At 46.2% G+C, this 17,511-nt stretch overlaps 1 pseudogene; it reads left to right on the top strand.

Moving 5' to 3' along the window:
- Positions 1–17,511, top strand: part of LOC134949787 (nuclear receptor subfamily 6 group A member 1-like) — a 162,703-nt pseudogene that overhangs the window by 27,225 nt on the left and 117,967 nt on the right.

The following is a 17,511-nucleotide window of genomic DNA, read 5'->3' as shown; positions in this document are numbered from 1 at the left end:
ATTACCCCCAAATTCTATGATTTAAGCTGTTTTTGAGGGGTTTTTGAAAAAAAACACCTGAATCCAAAACACACCCGAATCCGACAAAAATTTTTAAAGGAGGTTTTGCCAAAATGCGTCCGAATCCAAAACACGACCATGGAACTGAATCCAAAACCAAAACACAAAACCCGAAAAATGTCCGATGCACATCTCTGATATATACTGTATATAAAATTTTGGTTTGGTTTGTGTCACTTTTTTGTGTTTATTATATACATCCTGAAGATGGTATGGTGTGTGCTGTGCACTGAAATGTTGATGTGCTATTTCATGGAACTTTTTGAATATATTATTTCTATAAAAAGCCTCTGAGTGCCGTTCCTCCTACATTTGTTATTTTTATATTATATATATATATATATATGTTATATGTGTGTGTGTGTATATATATATATATATATATATATACAGTATCTGCCCCAGTGATTTCATTGTACCGGGCCCCAAGATTTCTGTTGCCGGCCCTGACTGCACTGGCAGACAGGATGGCGGATTTAAAAAATAGGCCCCAAACAGCACATGATGCAAAGCAGAAAAAGAGATACAATGATGTAGCTGTATGACTAAGCTAAGCGACACAACTGTGCGGCACAAACACCTGGCCCATCTAGGAGTGGCACTGCAGTTGCAGACAGGATGGCACTTAAAAAAAACTAGGCCCCAAACAGCACATCATGCAAAGAAGTAAAAGAGGTGCAATGAGGTAGCTGTATGACTAAGTTAAGCGACACAAGTGTGCGGCACAAACACCTGACCCATCTAGGAGTGGCACTGCAGTGGCAGACAGGATGGCACTTAAAAAAAAAATAGTCCCAAAACAGCAAATCAAGCAAAGGAGTAAAAAAGGTGCAATGAGGTAGCGGTATGGCTAAGCGACACAAGTGTGTGGCACAAACGCCTGACCCATTTAGGAGTGGCACTGCAGTTGCAGACAGGATGGAATTTAAAAAAACTAGGCCCAAAACAGCACATCATGCAAAGAAGAAAAAGAGGTGCAATGAGGTAGCTGTATGACTGAGCTAAGTGACACAAGTGTGCGGCACAAACAACATGGGATGTGCTGGAATTTGCCCAGATGTAATACACGCACAATATTGGTGGCACAGGAGAGCGTACCCCTAAACCACACACACACGACAAAGCCTGTAAAATTAATTTGGATAATAATAACCCTTTTATTTTGAGCTATTATAATAATATGCAGCACAGGCATACCCCTACACCACATAGGGCAAACGCTGTAAAAATTATTTGGATAATAATATAAGTAATGTATATAAGCCTCTTATTTGGAGTAAACATTATACGGCACAGGACACCACCACTGGACTGATGCAGCACAAGACAGCACTACTGGACTGGACTTATACGGCAGTACCCCTGGACTTATACGGCAGTGTCAGACAGGATGGCATTTAAAAAAAGTAGTCCACAAACAGCACATGATGCAAAGAAGAAAAAGATATGCAAGATGGAATTGTTCTTATTATTATGTTGTATAAACAGGACATGCACACTTTAACAAACCAATCATTTCGGCGACAGGGTCTGCCACACGACTGTGGCTGAAATGACTGGTTTGTTTGGGCTTCCACCAAAAATGAACAGAGGCAAGATGTTGACCTCATCCTCATCCTCTGATTCCTCACCCCTTTCAGTGTGTACATCCTCCTCCTCACAGAGTATTATTTCGTCCCCACTGGAAACCACCATCACAGGTCCCTGTGTACTTTCTGTAGGCAATTGCTGGTAAAGGTCTTCCCGGAGGAATTTATAATTAATTTTGATGAACACCATCTTCTCCACATCTTGTGGAAGTAACCTCCTACGCCGATCGCTGACAAGGTTACTGGCTGCACTAAACACTCTTTCAGAGTACACACTGGAGGGGGGGAAGGGGGCAACTTAGGTAAAATAAAGCCAGTTTGTGCAAGGGCATCCAAATTTACTCTTTCTCCTGCCAGTATACATACGGACTGTCTGACATGCCTACTTGGATGCTGTCACTCATATAATCCTCCACCATTCTTTCAATGGTGACAGAATCATATGCAGTGACAGTAGACATGTCAGTAATCATTAGCAGGTCCTTCAGTCCAGACCAGATGTCAGCACTTGCTCCTGACTGCCCTGCATCACCGCCAGCGGGTGGGCTAGTAAATCTTATCCTTTTCCTCGCAGCCCCAGTTGCGTGAGAAAGTGAAGGAGGAGCTGTTAACAGGTCACGTTCCACTTAAGTTGACAATTTTCTCACCAGCAGGTCTTTGAACCTTTGCAGACTTGTGTCTGCTAGAAAGAGAGATACAACGTAGGCTTTAAACCTAGGATCGAGCACGGTGGCCAAAATGTAGTGCTCTGATTTCAACAGACTGACCACACTTGAATCCTGGCAAAGCGAATGAAGGGCTCCATCCACAAGTCCCACATACTTTGAGGAATCGCCCTGTCTTAGCTCCTCCTTAAATTTCTCCAGCTGCTTCTGCAAAAGCCTGATGAGGGGAATGATCTGACTCAAGCTTGTAGTGTCTGAACTGACTTCCACGTGTGGCAAGTTCAAAGGGTTGGAGAACCTTGCACAAGACGGAAATCATTCTCCACTGTGCTTGAGTCAGGTGCATTCCCCCTCCTTTGCCTAAATCGTAGGTGGATGTATGGGCTTGAATGGCTTTTTGCTGCTCCTCCATCCTCTGAAGCATATAGAGGGTTGAATTCCACCTCGTTGCCACCTCTTGCTTCAGGTGATTATAGGGCAGGTTCAGGATTGTTTGCTGGCGCTCCAGTCTCCGGCACGCAGTGGCTTTATGTCAAAAAAGGCCCGCAATTTTTTGGGCCACCGACAGCATCTCCTGCATGCCCCTGTCATTTTTCAAAAGATTCTGCACCACCAAATTAATTGTATGTGCAAAACATGGGACGTGCTGGATTTTGCCCAGATGTAATGCACGCACAATATTGGTGGTGTCCGATATCACAAATCCCCAGGAGAGTCTAATTTGGGTAAGACATTGTGCGATGATGTCCCTCAGTTTCCATAAGAGGTTGTCAGTGGTGTGCCTCTTACGAAAAGCGGTGATACACAGCGTAGCCTGCCTAGGAACGAGTTGGCGTTTGCGAGATGCTGCTACTGGTGCCACTGCTGTTGCTGTTGCTGTGGGAGGCAATACCTCTACCCAGTGGGCTGTCACAGTCATATGGTCCTTAGTCTGCCCTGTTCCACTTGTCCACATGTCTGTGGTTAAGTGGACAGTGGGTACAACTGCATTTTTTAGGACACTGAGGACACTTTTTCTGACGTCTCTGTACATTGTCGGTATCGCCTGCCTAGTGAAGTGGAACCTAGATGCGATTTGTTACCAGGGACACATTGCCTCAAACAATTCTCTAAGTCCCACTGAACTTATGGCAGATACCGGACGCACGTCTAACACCAACATAGCTGTCAAGGCCTCAGTTATCTGCTTTGCAACAGGATGACTGCTGTCATATTTCGTCTTCCTCAGAAAAGCACTGTTGGACGGTCAATTGCTTAGTTGAAGTAGTACAAGTGGTCTCCCGACTTCCCCTCTGGGATAACGATTGAGTCCCAGCAGCAACAACAGTAGTGGCAGCAACAGTAGCAGTAGGCGTACCACTCAAGGATCCTCCGGAGGAATCCCGGATAGGAGAGGACTCCTCAGTCTTGCCAGTGACATAGCCTGCAGGACTACTGACGTTCCTGACTGAGGATGAAGTTGACATTGAGGGAGTTGGTGGTGTGGCTTACAGGAGCTTGGGTACAAGAGAAAGAAGGGATTTAGGTGTCAGTGGACTGCTTACACTCTTACCCAAAGTTTCACAACTTGACACTGACTTCTGATGAATGCGCTACAGGTGATGTATAAGGAAAGATGTTCCTAGGTGGTTAACATCCTTACCCCTACTTATTACAGATTGACAGAGGCAACACACAGCTTGACACCTGTTGTCCAGATTTGTGGGGAAATAATTCCACACTGAAGAGGTGGCTTTTTTGGTCTTTTGCCCAGGCATCACAATGGGCTTATTCATCCCACGGACAACAGGTGTCTCCCCCGGTGCCTGATTTAAACAAATCACAAAACCATCAGAATCCTCCTCGTCAACTTCCTCCTCAGCACCAGCAACACCCATATCCTCATCCTAGTATACTTCAACAGTGTCATCTTCAATTTGAATATCAGAAACTGGACTGTGGGTGCTCCCTCCAGCACGTGCAGAGGGCGTGCAAATGGTGGAAGGAGCCACCTCTTTCCATTTAGTGTTGGGAAGGTCAGGCATTGTAACCGCTGACACACTTGGACTCTCCTTGGGGATTTGTGATACCTTCTTAGAACGCACAGTTCTTTGCTGTGCTTTTACCAGCTTAACTTTTTTCATTTTTCTAGCGGGAGTATGAGGGCTTCCATCATCATGTGAAGCTGAACCACTAGTCATAAACATACAATAGGCCAGGGCCTTAGCCGTTCCTTGCCACTCCATGTCGTAAATGGCATATTGGCAAATTTACATTTCTCCTCAGACCATTTAAATTTATTTTTTGGGGTCATTTTACTGAACTTTTGCTTTTTGGATTTGACATGCCCTCTGCTATGACATTGGGCATCGGCCATCGCAGACAACGTTGATGGCATTTCATCATCTATGTCATGACTAGTGGCAGCAGCTTCAGCACTAGGAGGAAATTTTTGTTCTCCATTTTTTTTCTGGAGTTATATAACAATATGCGGTACCTGAAAGCGTACCTCTACACCACACAGGACAAACCCTGTGAAAATTATTTGGATTAAATATTAATAACCCCTTTATTTGGAGTAAATAATATACAGCACAGGACAGCACCACTGGACTGGAATTATACGGCAGTATCACTGGACTTGTACGCCAGTACCACTGAAATTATACGGCAGTATCACTGGAATTATACAGCATTACCACTGGACATATACGGCAGTATCACTGGACTGGATTTATATGGCAGTACCGCTTGAATTATACGCCAGTATCACTGGAATTATACAGTAGTATCACTGGATTTATACGCCAGTAACACTGGAATTATACTGCAGGATCACTGGAATTACACGGCAGTACCACTGGAATTATACGGCAGTTTCACTGGACTGGATTTATACGCCAGTACCACTGGAATTATACGCCAGTACCACTGGAATTATACTGCAGGATCAGTGGAATTATACGCCAGTACCACTGGCGTTATACTCCAGTACCACTGGAGTTATACGCCAGTACCACTAGAATTATACGGCAGGATCACTGAAATTATACGCCAGTATCACTGGAAATATATGGCAGTACCACTGGACTAATTCGGCAGTACCACTGGACATATGCTGCAGTATCACTGGACTGGATTTATACGCCAGTACCGCTGGAATTATACGCCAGTACCACCGGAATTATAGAGCAGTATCGCTGGATTTTTACGCCAGTACCACTGGAATTATACGGAAGGATCACTGGAATTATATGACAGTATCACTGGAATTATACGGCAGTATCACTGGACTGAATTTATACGCCATTACCGCTGGAATTATACGCCAGTACCACTGGAATTATATGGCAGTATCACTGGATTTATATGGCAGTACCGCTGGAATTATACGGCAGGATCACTGGACATATACGGCAGTATCACTGTACTGGATTTATTCGCCAGTACTGCTGGAATTATATGCCAGTACCACTGGAATTATAGAGCAGTATCACTGGATTTATATGCCAGTACCACTGGAATTATACGGCAGTATCACTGGAATTATACGGCAGTACCACTGGACATATACGACAGTATCACTGGACTGGATTTATACGCCAGTACCGCTGGAATTATACGCCAGTACCACCGGAATTATAGAGCAGTATCACTGGATTTTTACGCCAGTACCACTGGAATTATACGGCAGGATCACTGGAATTATATGACAGTATCACTGGAATTATACTGCAGTACCACTGTGTTAGGCGCCGGGGTCCGCTCGTCTGCGCGGCCCGGCGCCTAGCAACTAGGGACGCCGTGCGCGTACAGCCGCCGGCTCCCTGGCAACGCTAGACGCCGGGCGTGCTGAGCCGCACGGACCCTAGCAACGGGGACGCCACTGGCGGACCGCGTTCCCCGTTGCTGGGTCCTGTTTAATTAATAGGTGCACCTGATCTCTGGCCGTGCAGCAAGGCAGCTGCACGGCATTCATTCTAATCAGCTCTGTCAGCAGCTGATTGGAGGACTCCTGTTTAAATACACTCTCAGGGCTTCTCACAGTCGCCGGTAATAGCTTCCTGCATGCTGTCTTTGTTTGCTGAGAGTCTGTTTCCAGTCTTGCTGTATCCGGTCGTTCCAGTCCTCTGAAGTCCTGTACTCGGGAGTTATCATCTCGTCCCTGGAGTCCTGACCGATCACCGTTTAACATCCAGTGGTGTTCGTGAGTCGCGGCTCTGCCGTGTGTAGCGGCTCGGCCGCTTTACCCTTTATTATTTGTGTTTGGAGCATTTTGCGGAGGGTTCCGCTTCCACAGGTCCACTCTGGTATCCGGCGGTGCCGGGTAGGAGTTTTGGACAAGTGGATTTTGGTTGTCCTTTTCCCTGGCGGTTTTTCCGCACATACTTTAGGTTTTTTAGTTAGCTCGTAGCCCCTGGCCTGTTGTTAGCTAGAGGTCCTCTTGTTATCATCCTGCCTCGGATTTCCCTTTGTCTCTCATTAAGACCGGGGTGCATCGGAGTTGGGCAGACATAATCCGCCCTTCAAACGCGGCTGCCAAGGGCTCAAGAAACCATAGTCTCGCAAGGGATTTCCGATAGCACGGGTGAGACAACAGAGTTAGGGCGCCAGGGGCTATTATTCTTTCCTGCTCCCGTTCCCAGCATTCCATTCCAGTGCTCTGGTCATTGTCATAAGATCTCCTCTGGCCAGGAGTGCTGGAATCATAACATTATTACCGGCCATACCAAAACTTAAAATTAAACAGGGTTTAATTTTTTCTTATTCAGTTTTGTGAGAGTTTATCGGCCTCATGAATCCTACAGGTTTAGGGCCAAATCCTGGTCAGCTCTTAGTCAGCCAGATTCAAGAACTTACTCAGATGGTTCAGGATCTTTCTCTTCGGGTGAAGTCACAGGAAGATCTTTTGCGAGCTTCCCCGAAGGTAGTTCCTGAACCAAAGATGCATTTGCCTGACCGTTTTTCTGGTGATAGGAAAGAGTTTTTTAATTTTAAAGAATCCTGTAAACTTTATTTTCGTTTAAGACCGATTTCCTCGGGTACTGAATCTCAGCGGGTCGGGATTATTATTTCTTTGCTCCAGGGGGATCCTCAGACCTGGGCATTTGGTTTAAAAGCAGAGGATCCGGCATTGTTGTCAGTGGACGCTTTTTTTGGGTCTTTAGGGCTCTTGTATGATGACCCTGATAGAGAGGCGTCCGCTGAAAGTCAGTTGCGCGCTCTCAGACAGGGTAGAAATCCTGCGGAGGTTTATTGTACGGAGTTTCGCCGTTGGTCGAACGACTGTGGCTGGAATGACCCAGCCCTGCGCAGTCAGTTTCGCCTCGGCTTATCAGAGTCTATAAAAGACAGTCTCCTTCAGTACCCCGCTCCTGAGACTCTCGATAAGCTCATGGAGCTTTCTATTAAGATAGATCGTCGTCTCAGAGAGCGGAGGGCTGAAAAAGGAGCACCTGTAAGGTCAAGTCCGTGTGTATATTCCATTCCTGAGGACGTAGAGGAGCCCATGCAGATGGGTCTCTCCCGGCTGTCTCCTAAAGAAAGAGCCAGAAGGCAAAATTCTGGTCTTTGCCTGTACTGTGGGGGTAAGGGACATTTTTCTCGTAATTGTCCGAACAAGTCGGGAAACGCTTTGACCAGGTGAATTGTGAGGGGGTTCACCTAGGTCTGCAGCTTATCTCCTCGAATAACTCCCTTTTAGTCCCAGTTAAAGTTTCCTTTGGCAGCCTCAGTTCTTTGGTGTCGGCTTTTGTTGATAGTGGAGCTGCAGGAAACTTTATGGATTTAACTTGGGCTAAGGCCTTAGGCATTCCTCAGTTACCTTTGGGTAGGTGTGTCACCATGCATGGCTTAGATGGGAGTCCACTGTCCAATGGGGTTATTTCTCTCCGTACACCCCCTGTATTACTTACAGTAGGAGCTCTACATTCTGAAAAAATCGAGTTCTTCCTTACTCATTGCCCAGCAGTTCCAGTAGTTCTGGGTCACCCTTGGCTGGCCTTTCATAATCCCACCATTGATTGGCGGTCGGGGGAGATTTCACAATGGGGTACCTTTTGTGATAGGGAATGTATTACGTTTCCAGTCAGAGTAGCAGCTGCCATTCCTGAACTCATTCCTGTGGAATACCAGGAGTTTGCTGATGTGTTCTCCAAAGGCAATGCGGACATTCTGCCTCCTCATCGGCCGTATGATTGTGCTATTGAGCTTATTCCTGGTGCCGCATTACCAAAGGGAAGATTATATGCTTTATCCGGGCCAGAAACTGCGGCCATGAATGATTATGTTAAGGAGAGCCTAGGGAAAGGATTTATTAGACCATCAAAATCTCCTTTAAGTGCAGGTTTCTTCTTTGTGGAGAAAAAGGATGGCTTGCTTAGACCTTGCATTGACTTTAGAGCCCTGAATAAGATCTCAGTTAAAAATACTTATCCTTTGCCGCTGATATCTGTACTCTTTGATCAGCTACGTTCGGCTGTGATTTTTTCTAAAATTGACCTTAGAGGAGCGTACAACCTCATCCGAATCAAATCTGGAGATGAGTGGAAGACGGCCTTCAGTACTCAGTCAGGTCACTACGAGTACCTGGTGATGCCGTTCGGCTTGTCCAATGCTCCAGCAGTTTTTCAAGACCTCATTAATGATGTGCTCCGTGACTTCCTAGGGAAATTCGTGGTCGTTTACTTAGACGACATCCTGATTTATTCTGAATCAATGGAACAACATGTTACCCAGGTGCGTCTGGTTCTTCAGAAGTTACGTGAGAATCATTTATATGCCAAGCTGGAGAAGTGTGAGTTTCATGTCACGGAGGTATCTTTTTTAGGGTACATTATTTCCCCTCAGGGATTTTCCATGGAACCACAGAAGCTCCAGGCCATCCTCAGTTGGGCGCAACCCACCAATTTAAAAGCAATTCAGCGCTTTTTAGGGTTTGCGAATTATTATAGGAGGTTCATTCATTCTTTTTCTGACCTGGTTGCTCCCATTGTAGCTCTGACAAAGAAAGGAGCGGATCCTACCAACTGGTCGCATGAAGCAGAGTTGTCCTTTCGAGCCTTGAAACAAGCCTTTGTCTCGGCTCCAGTCCTCAGACATCCCAATCCGGAATTGCCCTTTGTTGTGGAGGTTGATGCCTCGGAGGTTGGAGTGGGGGCTATCCTTTCTCAAAAGGATCCGGAGTCTCTGGAGTTACATCCTTGTGCCTTTATGTCCAGGAAATTCTCCTCCGCTGAATCCAACTATGACGTTGGTAATCGGGAGTTACTGGCGATAAAGTGGGCTTTCGAGGAGTGGAGGCATTGGCTGGAGGGAGCAAAACATACCATTTCAGTATTGACTGACCATAAAAACCTGCAATACATCGAATCAGCTAAGCGACTTAATGCCCGGCAGGCACGTTGGGCTTTATTTTTTACTCGTTTCAAATTTATAATCACTTTCAGGCCTGGTTCCAGGAATACCAAGGCTGATGCCCTGTCACGCAGTTTTCTTCCGGTTCACAATAACAGTCCTGTTACTCCCATACTTCCATCTTCGGTCATTTGGGCAGGCCTCACACAAGATTTATTTACCCAGTTAAAACAGCTTCAACACCAAGCTCCTGGAAATACTCCTGCTGGTCGTCTTTACGTCCCTGAGTTTTTGAGAGCTACTGTTTTGACTGAATTCCATGATAACAAAGTTTCCGGGCATCCGGGAATCTCTAAGACTTTGGAGTTAGTCTCCCGCTCAGTATGGTGGCCTGGTCTTTCTAAAGACGTTAAGGAGTTTGTTTTTTCATGTCAGATTTGTGCACAGCATAAGGTTCCCCGTTCCTTGCCTATCGGGCAACTTATGCCCTTAAATGTCCCTCTCAGGCCATGGTCTCATATTTCCATGGATTTTGTGGTAGACCTTCCCCTTTCAGCCGGATTCCGAGTCATATGGGTGGTAGTGGACCGTTTTAGCAAGATGGCTCATTTCATTGCTCTTCCCCGACTGCCATCTGCCCAAGGGTTGGCAGTTTTGTTTCTCCGCCATGTTTTCAGACTTCATGGGTTGCCTACTGATATTGTTTCTGATCGGGGTCCACAATTCATCGCACAATTCTGGAAGTGTTTTTGTGCTTCATTAAAGATGAAATTGTCGTTAACATCCGGTTACCACCCACAATCCAACGGGCAAACCGAGCAAGTTAACCAATCATTGAAACAGTATTTGCGTTTGTATTCAGCCAAACTCCAGAATGATTGGTCCGAGTTTCTTCAGTTGGCGGAGTTTGCTTACAATAATTCCTGTCATTCCTCCACTAAAGTGTCTCCATTCTTTTCAGTTTTTGGTTTTCACCCCAGAGCTAATTCTTTTTTTTCATCATTCCTCAGTCTCCCCGCTAACCTTAACCTCCCATCTCAGAGCCATTTGGAAAAAAGTGCACCTTGCTCTCAGAAAAGCGGCCTTTCGAGAGAAGAAATTTTCTGACAGGCTCCGACGTCCTTGCACTTTTAAGGTGGGAGATAGGGTATGGTTGTCGACTCGTAACATCAGGCTTCGACAATCCTCGGCTAGATTGGGACCCAAATTTATTGGGCCATTTCTTATTATTAAAAGAGTCAACCCAGTTGCCTTCCGGTTACGTTTACCAAGATCTCTTAGGATTGGAAATACGTTTCATTGCTCCCTGTTGAAACTATACGTTTCTTCCAGTAGATTTCCTCGGAGGATCTCTCAGGGTAGATCTCCGGTGGATGTACAGGGACAACAGGAGTTCTTGGTGGAGAAGGTTCTCGATTCCAAATTGTCCCGGGGCCGGCTTTATTTTCTGGTGCACTGGAGAGGCTATGGTCCGGAGGAAAGGTCTTGGGTCTTGGATAAGGATCTTCATGCCCCGAGGCTCAAGAGGGCATTTTTTCAGGAATTTCCTCGGAAACCTGACTTTAGGGGTTCCTTGACCCCTCCTCAAGGGGGGTTTACTGTTAGGCGCCGGGGTCCGCTCGTCTGCGCGGCCCGGCGCCTAGCAACTAGGGACGCCGTGCGCGTACAGCCGCCGGCTCCCTGGCAACGCTAGACGCCGGGCGCGCTGATCCGCACGGACCCTAGCAACGGGGACGCCACTGGCGGACCGCGTTCCCCGTTGCTGGGTCCTGTTTAATTAATAGGTGCACCTGATCTCTGGCCGTGCAGCAAGGCAGCTGCACGGCATTCATTCTAATCAGCTCTGTCAGCAGCTGATTGGAGGACTCCTGTTTAAATACACTCTCAGGGCTTCTCACAGACGCCGGTAATAGCTTCCTGCATGCTGTCTTTGTTTGCTGAGAGTCTGTTTCCAGTCTTGCTGTATCCGGTCGTTCCAGTCCTCTGAAGTCCTGTACTCGGGAGTTATCATCTCGTCCCTGGAGTCCTGACCGATCACCGTTTAACATCCAGTGGTGTTCGTGAGTCGCGGCTCTGCCGTGTGTAGCGGCTTGGCCGCTTTACCCTTTATTATTTGTGTTTGGAGCATTTTGCGGAGGGTTCCGCTTCCACAGGTCCACTCTGGTATCCGACGGTGCCGGGTAGGAGTATTGGACAAGTGGATTTTGGTTGTCCTTTTCCCTGGCGGTTTTTCCCGCACATACTTTAGGTTTTTTAGTTAGCTCGTAGCCCCTGGCCTGTTGTTAGCTAGAGGTCCTCTTGTTATCATCCTGCCTCGGATTTCCCTTTGTCTCTCATTAAGACCGGGGGGCATCGGAGTTGGGCAGACATAATCCGCCCTTCAAACGCGGCTGCCAAGGGCTCAAGAAACCATAGTCTCGCAAGGGATTTCCGATAGCACGGGTGAGACAACAGAGTTAGGGCGCCAGGGGCTATTATTCTTTCCTGCTCCCGTTCCCAGCATTCCATTCCAGTGCTCCGGTCATTGTCATAAGATCTCCTCTGGCCAGGAGTGCTGGAATCATAACACACTGGACATATATGGCAGTATCCACTGGACTTGATTTATACGCAAGTAATGCTGGAATTATACGCCAGTACCACTGGAATTATATGGCAGTATCACTGGATTTATAAGGCAGTATCACTGGACATATATGGCAGTATCGGTGGACTGGATTTATATGCCAGTACCACTGGAATTGTACACCAGTACCTCTGGAATTATACAGCAGTATCACTGGATTTATATGCCAGTACCGCTGGAGTAATATACAAGTACCACTGGAATTATACGGCAGTATTACTGGATTTATATGGCAGTACCACTGGACATATAAGGCAGTATCACTGGACATATACGGGAGTACCACTGGACTGGATTTATACGCCAGTACCGCTAAAATTATATACCAGTACCACTGGAATTATACAGCAGTATCACTGGACATATACGGCACTACCACTGGACATATACAGCAGCACAGGGACACCACCACGGGACTGATGCAGGATAACACAGCACCACTGCAATGGACTGGACTTATACAGCAGCACTGGACATATGGCAGCAGAGGACACCACCACTGTGACTGGACTGATGCAGCACAAGACACTACCACTGTACTGATGCAGCACAACACACCACCACTGCAATGGACTGGACTTATACAGCAGCACTGGACATATGGCAGCAGAGGACACCACCACTGTGAATGGACTGATGCAGCACAATACACCACCACTGAACTGATGCAGCACAACACAGCACCACTGGACTGGACTTATACAGCAGCAGTGGACATATGGCAGCAGAGGACACCACCACTGTGACTGGACTGATGCAGCACGAGACACCACCACTGGACTGATGCAGCACAACACAGCACCACTGGACTGGACTTATACAGCAGCAGTGGACATATGACAGCAGAGGACACCACCACTGTGACTGGACTGATGCAGCACAAGACACTACCACTGAACTGATGCAGGACACTGAGGACAGAGACACATCCTCTCTCTACACTCTCCAATGCCGGAGTGAAAATGGCAGCGACGCGCGGCTCCTTATATGGAATCAAAACCCCGCGAGAATCCGACAGCGTGATGATGACATTTTGCCTCGTTCTGGTTTCCGAGTCAGGCGGGAAAACCCGAGCCGGGCTCGGGTAGTGAAGTTCGGTAGGGTTCGGTTCTCTGAGAACCGAACCCGATCATCTCTAATTTTAATGTACGAAAAAGTAGAGTAAAAAATTGTACCTTAACAGTGCCATATCTCATTGACTGTGATGCATATTATTAATTAGTCCTTTGAATTGTAAATGATACAACTATCAAACAGATCACTTTAGAAACTGACTACATCAATATTACAATGCTAGTATAACACACCATAGTGTGTCACATGGATCTGAGGCAGAAGGAACATTTTCATATACGATAAAATTTAAACACAACACAAAACAATTCTGATCTTCTACAATTCACCCACATGGTGGTGCTAAAGACAGTGTGTTAAGAGTAAAGTCTGTAATGTCACCCAAGGGTATTTTGTTTAAAATTAAACATAAAACATAATTGAGACACACACACACACACACACACACACACACACACACACACACACACACACACACACACACACACACGCACGTTATATAAAATGTGGGTCTAATGTTCTATATTAGTGTATATATTCACCCTTTAATTTGCAGAATTTGCAAAGCAAACCAATAACTGAGCACTGCTAAGACACCCCCGATGCCACCTGTATTGGTGATTGCAGCCTTGTGAGCTGTTGTTATAATCTACAGTCTATGCTGATTCCAAATGTGGCATTTTCTTATGCTGGTGACAGCCAACAGGGTGCCCTATAATCCCAGGCCATCAGACGTCAACCTGCCAGTGTGAAAAGGTTATATTCTTTAAAGATGCTGCATTATTCGCTTTACATAGGAGAATGCATAATGATCACACAAATATATATTGAAGTTGACATTTCATTGTTACAGATATGAAGTAGTAGAAATGGAGGAGAAGTTGCCCATGGCAACCAATCAGCTGCTACATATAATTTTATAGAATGCTTTTTATAAATGTTGCCTCATCACTGATTGGTTGCCATGGGCAGCTTCCCCACTCAGGGCCGGATTAAGGCCCACATGGGCCTGGGGCTGGAAATATTCAAGGACCTATTGTGAGAAACGGGGTAGGTGTGATTAGTGCTGTGTGGGTGTGGCAATAGCCATATGTGTGTGATCACCCCTACACTATCAGCTCCAATGTCTCCCTAAATATGTACAAGTATAAAAAATTGCATTATTTTGTGAGAAAGATAAAAATGCAATCTTAATATTATGATTTATGGGCGATCATGCGGCAAGCTGGTGGCTAGTGCTCACCATGCTGCCATGATGTTGATCTTATTTTTATATGGATTCCTGGAGCTGTAGCTCCATTCGCCCCATTGTTAATCTTGCCCTTCTGCACTGGCTCACTTCTCCACTCTTTTCATTGCTTCATAATGCGATGTAGAGCGGTTAGAATCTTAGAGAATCTGGCAAAGCTTCTATTCAGTATTTTTTAAAACTAGTAAAATCAGCTTTTTCAGTACGTTGCAAGTTTTCCAAAATCAGAATCTTTACTCGATATTTCCTCGTCCTCACACAGGTACAAGGTTACTCAGTCTGAGCTGTTCACCCTCCTGTGCCGACTTGCCGACGAGCTACTGTTCCGACAAATCACATGGGTGAAGAAGTTGCCATTTTTCTGTGATCTTTCAATTAAAGATGAAAGATTAACTCCTGCTGAGTACTACATGGCAGGAGCTAATACATACAGCAAGCAGATCTTCTGGGATCTAGCCGACGTTACCTCCAAGTACTCGCCTTCTGAGGATGAACTGCATAGGTCAGTTTCCAATGAATGTCTTTTTTTTACAAAGAATCTGATATCAGTCTGCTATTAAATGTATAGGTTCATTATTTCATTAGTGTGTAGCAATAGTTACACTTCTCAGTGTATTCTCAGATGTGTCCTCATATGTCATTGCTGCAGTGGCGCCAAGCAGCCCCTCTCCGCACCCCAGGTCCTGTGAGACTCTGCTAGCATCGGGCAACTTTTTTGCCAAAAATATGTTTTAGTCACAATGTGATGCAGCTAAGATGCACCAGGATACTGTGCCGATTAATTTGATATATGACACTTCTATATCTGTGTGCAGCTGAGTCTCTGGATCTGTGTATGAAGTAGGGATGTGCACCTGAAATTTTTCGGGTTTTGGTTTTGGTTCCGTGGCCGTGTTTTGGGTTCGAACGCGTTTTGGCAAGACCTCACCGAAATTTTTTTGTCGGATTCGGGTGTGTTTTGGATTCGGGTGTATTTTACAAAAAACCCTAAAAAACAGCTTAAATCATAGAATTTGGGGGTCATTTTGATCCCATAGTATTATTAACCTCAATAACCATAATTTCTACTCATTTTCAGTCTATTCTGAACACCTCACACCTCACAATATTATTTTTAGTCCTAAAATTTGCACCGAGGTCGCTGGATGGCTAAGCTAAGCGACACAAGTGGCCGACACAAACACCTGGCCCATCTAGGAGTGGCACTGCAGTGTCAGGCAGGATGGCCCTTCCAAAAAAATACTCCCCAAACAGCACATGACGCAAAGAAAAAAAGAGGCGCAATGAGGTAGCTGTGTGAGTAAGCTAAGCGACCCTAGTGGCCGACACAAACACCTGGCCCATCTAGGAGTAGCACTGCAGTGTCAGGCAGGATGGCCCTTCCAAAAAATACTCCCCAAACAGCACATGACGCAAAGAAGAAAAAAAAGAGGCGCAATGAGGTAGCTGTGTGAGTAAGATAAGCGACCCAAGTGGCCGACACAAACACCTGGCCCATCTAGGAGTGGCACTGCAGTGTCAGGCAGGATGGCCCTTCTAAAAAATACTCCCCAAACAGCACATGACGCAAAGAAAAATGAAAGAAAAAAGAGGTGCAAGATGGAATTGTCCTTGGGCCCTCCCACCCACCCTTATGTTGTATAAACAGGACATGCACACTTTAACCAACCCATCATTTCAGCGACAGGGTCTGCCACACGACTGTGACTGAAATGACTGGTTGGTTTGGGCCCCCACCAAAAAAGAAGCAATCAATCTCTCCTTGCACAAACTGGCTCTACAGAGGCAAGATGTCCACCTCATCATCATCGTCCGATTCATCACCCCTTTCACTGTGTACATCCCCCTCCTCACAGATTATTAATTCGTCCCCACTGGAATCCACCATCTCAGATCCCCGTGTACTTTCTGGAGGCAATTGCTGCTGGTGAATGTCTCCATGGAGTAATTGATTATAATTCATTTTAATGAACATCATCTTCTCCACATTTTATGGAAGTAACCTCGTACGCCGATTGCTGACAAGGTGAGCGGCGGCACTAAACACTCTTTCGGAGTACACACTGGAGGGAGGGCAACTTAGGTAGAATAAAGCCAGTTTGTGCAAGGGCCTCCAAATTGCCTCTTTTCCCTGCCAGTATACGTACGGACTGTCTGACGTGCCTACTTGGATGCGGTCACTCATATAATCCTCCACCATTCTTTCAATGGTGAGAGAATCATATGCAGTGACAGTAGACGACATGTCAGTAATCGTTGGCAGGTCCTTCAGTCCAGGCTAGATGTCAGCATCAGCAGTCGCTCCAGACTGCCCTGCATCACCGCCAGCGGGTGGGCTCGGAATTCGTAGCCTTTTCCTCGCACCCCCAGTTGCGGGAGAATGTGAAGGAGGAGATGTTGACAGGTCGCGTTCCGCTTGACTTGACAATTTTCTCACCAGCAGTTCTTTGAACCCCTGCAGACTTGTGTCTGCCGGAAAGAGAGATCCAACGTAGGTTTTAAATCTAGGATAGAGCACGGTGGCCAAAATGTAGTGCTCTGATTTCAACAGATTGACCACACGTGAATCCTGGTTAAGCGAATGAAGGGCTCCATCCACAAGTCCCACATGCCTAGCGGAATCGCTCTGTTTTAGCTCCTCCTTCAATGCCTCCAGCTTCTTCTGCAAAAGCCTGATGAGGGGAATGACCTGACTCAGGCTGGCAGTGTCTGAACTGACTTCACGTGTGGCAAGTTCAAAGGGCAGCAGAACCTTGCACAACGTTGAAATCATTCTCCACTGCGCTTGAGACAGGTGCATTCCCCCTCCTTTGCCTATATCGTGGCCAGATGTATAGGCTTGAATGGCCTTTTGCTGCTCCTCCATCCTCTGAAGCATATAGAGGGTTGAATTCCACCTCGTTACCACCTCTT

Source organism: Pseudophryne corroboree, chromosome 8 (genome assembly GCF_028390025.1).
Source record: "Pseudophryne corroboree isolate aPseCor3 chromosome 8, aPseCor3.hap2, whole genome shotgun sequence".
Classification (NCBI taxonomy): Eukaryota; Metazoa; Chordata; class Amphibia; order Anura; family Myobatrachidae; genus Pseudophryne; species Pseudophryne corroboree.
Note: the sequence above shows the minus strand (reverse complement) of the source record. Positions and strands in the feature narration are given on the sequence as shown.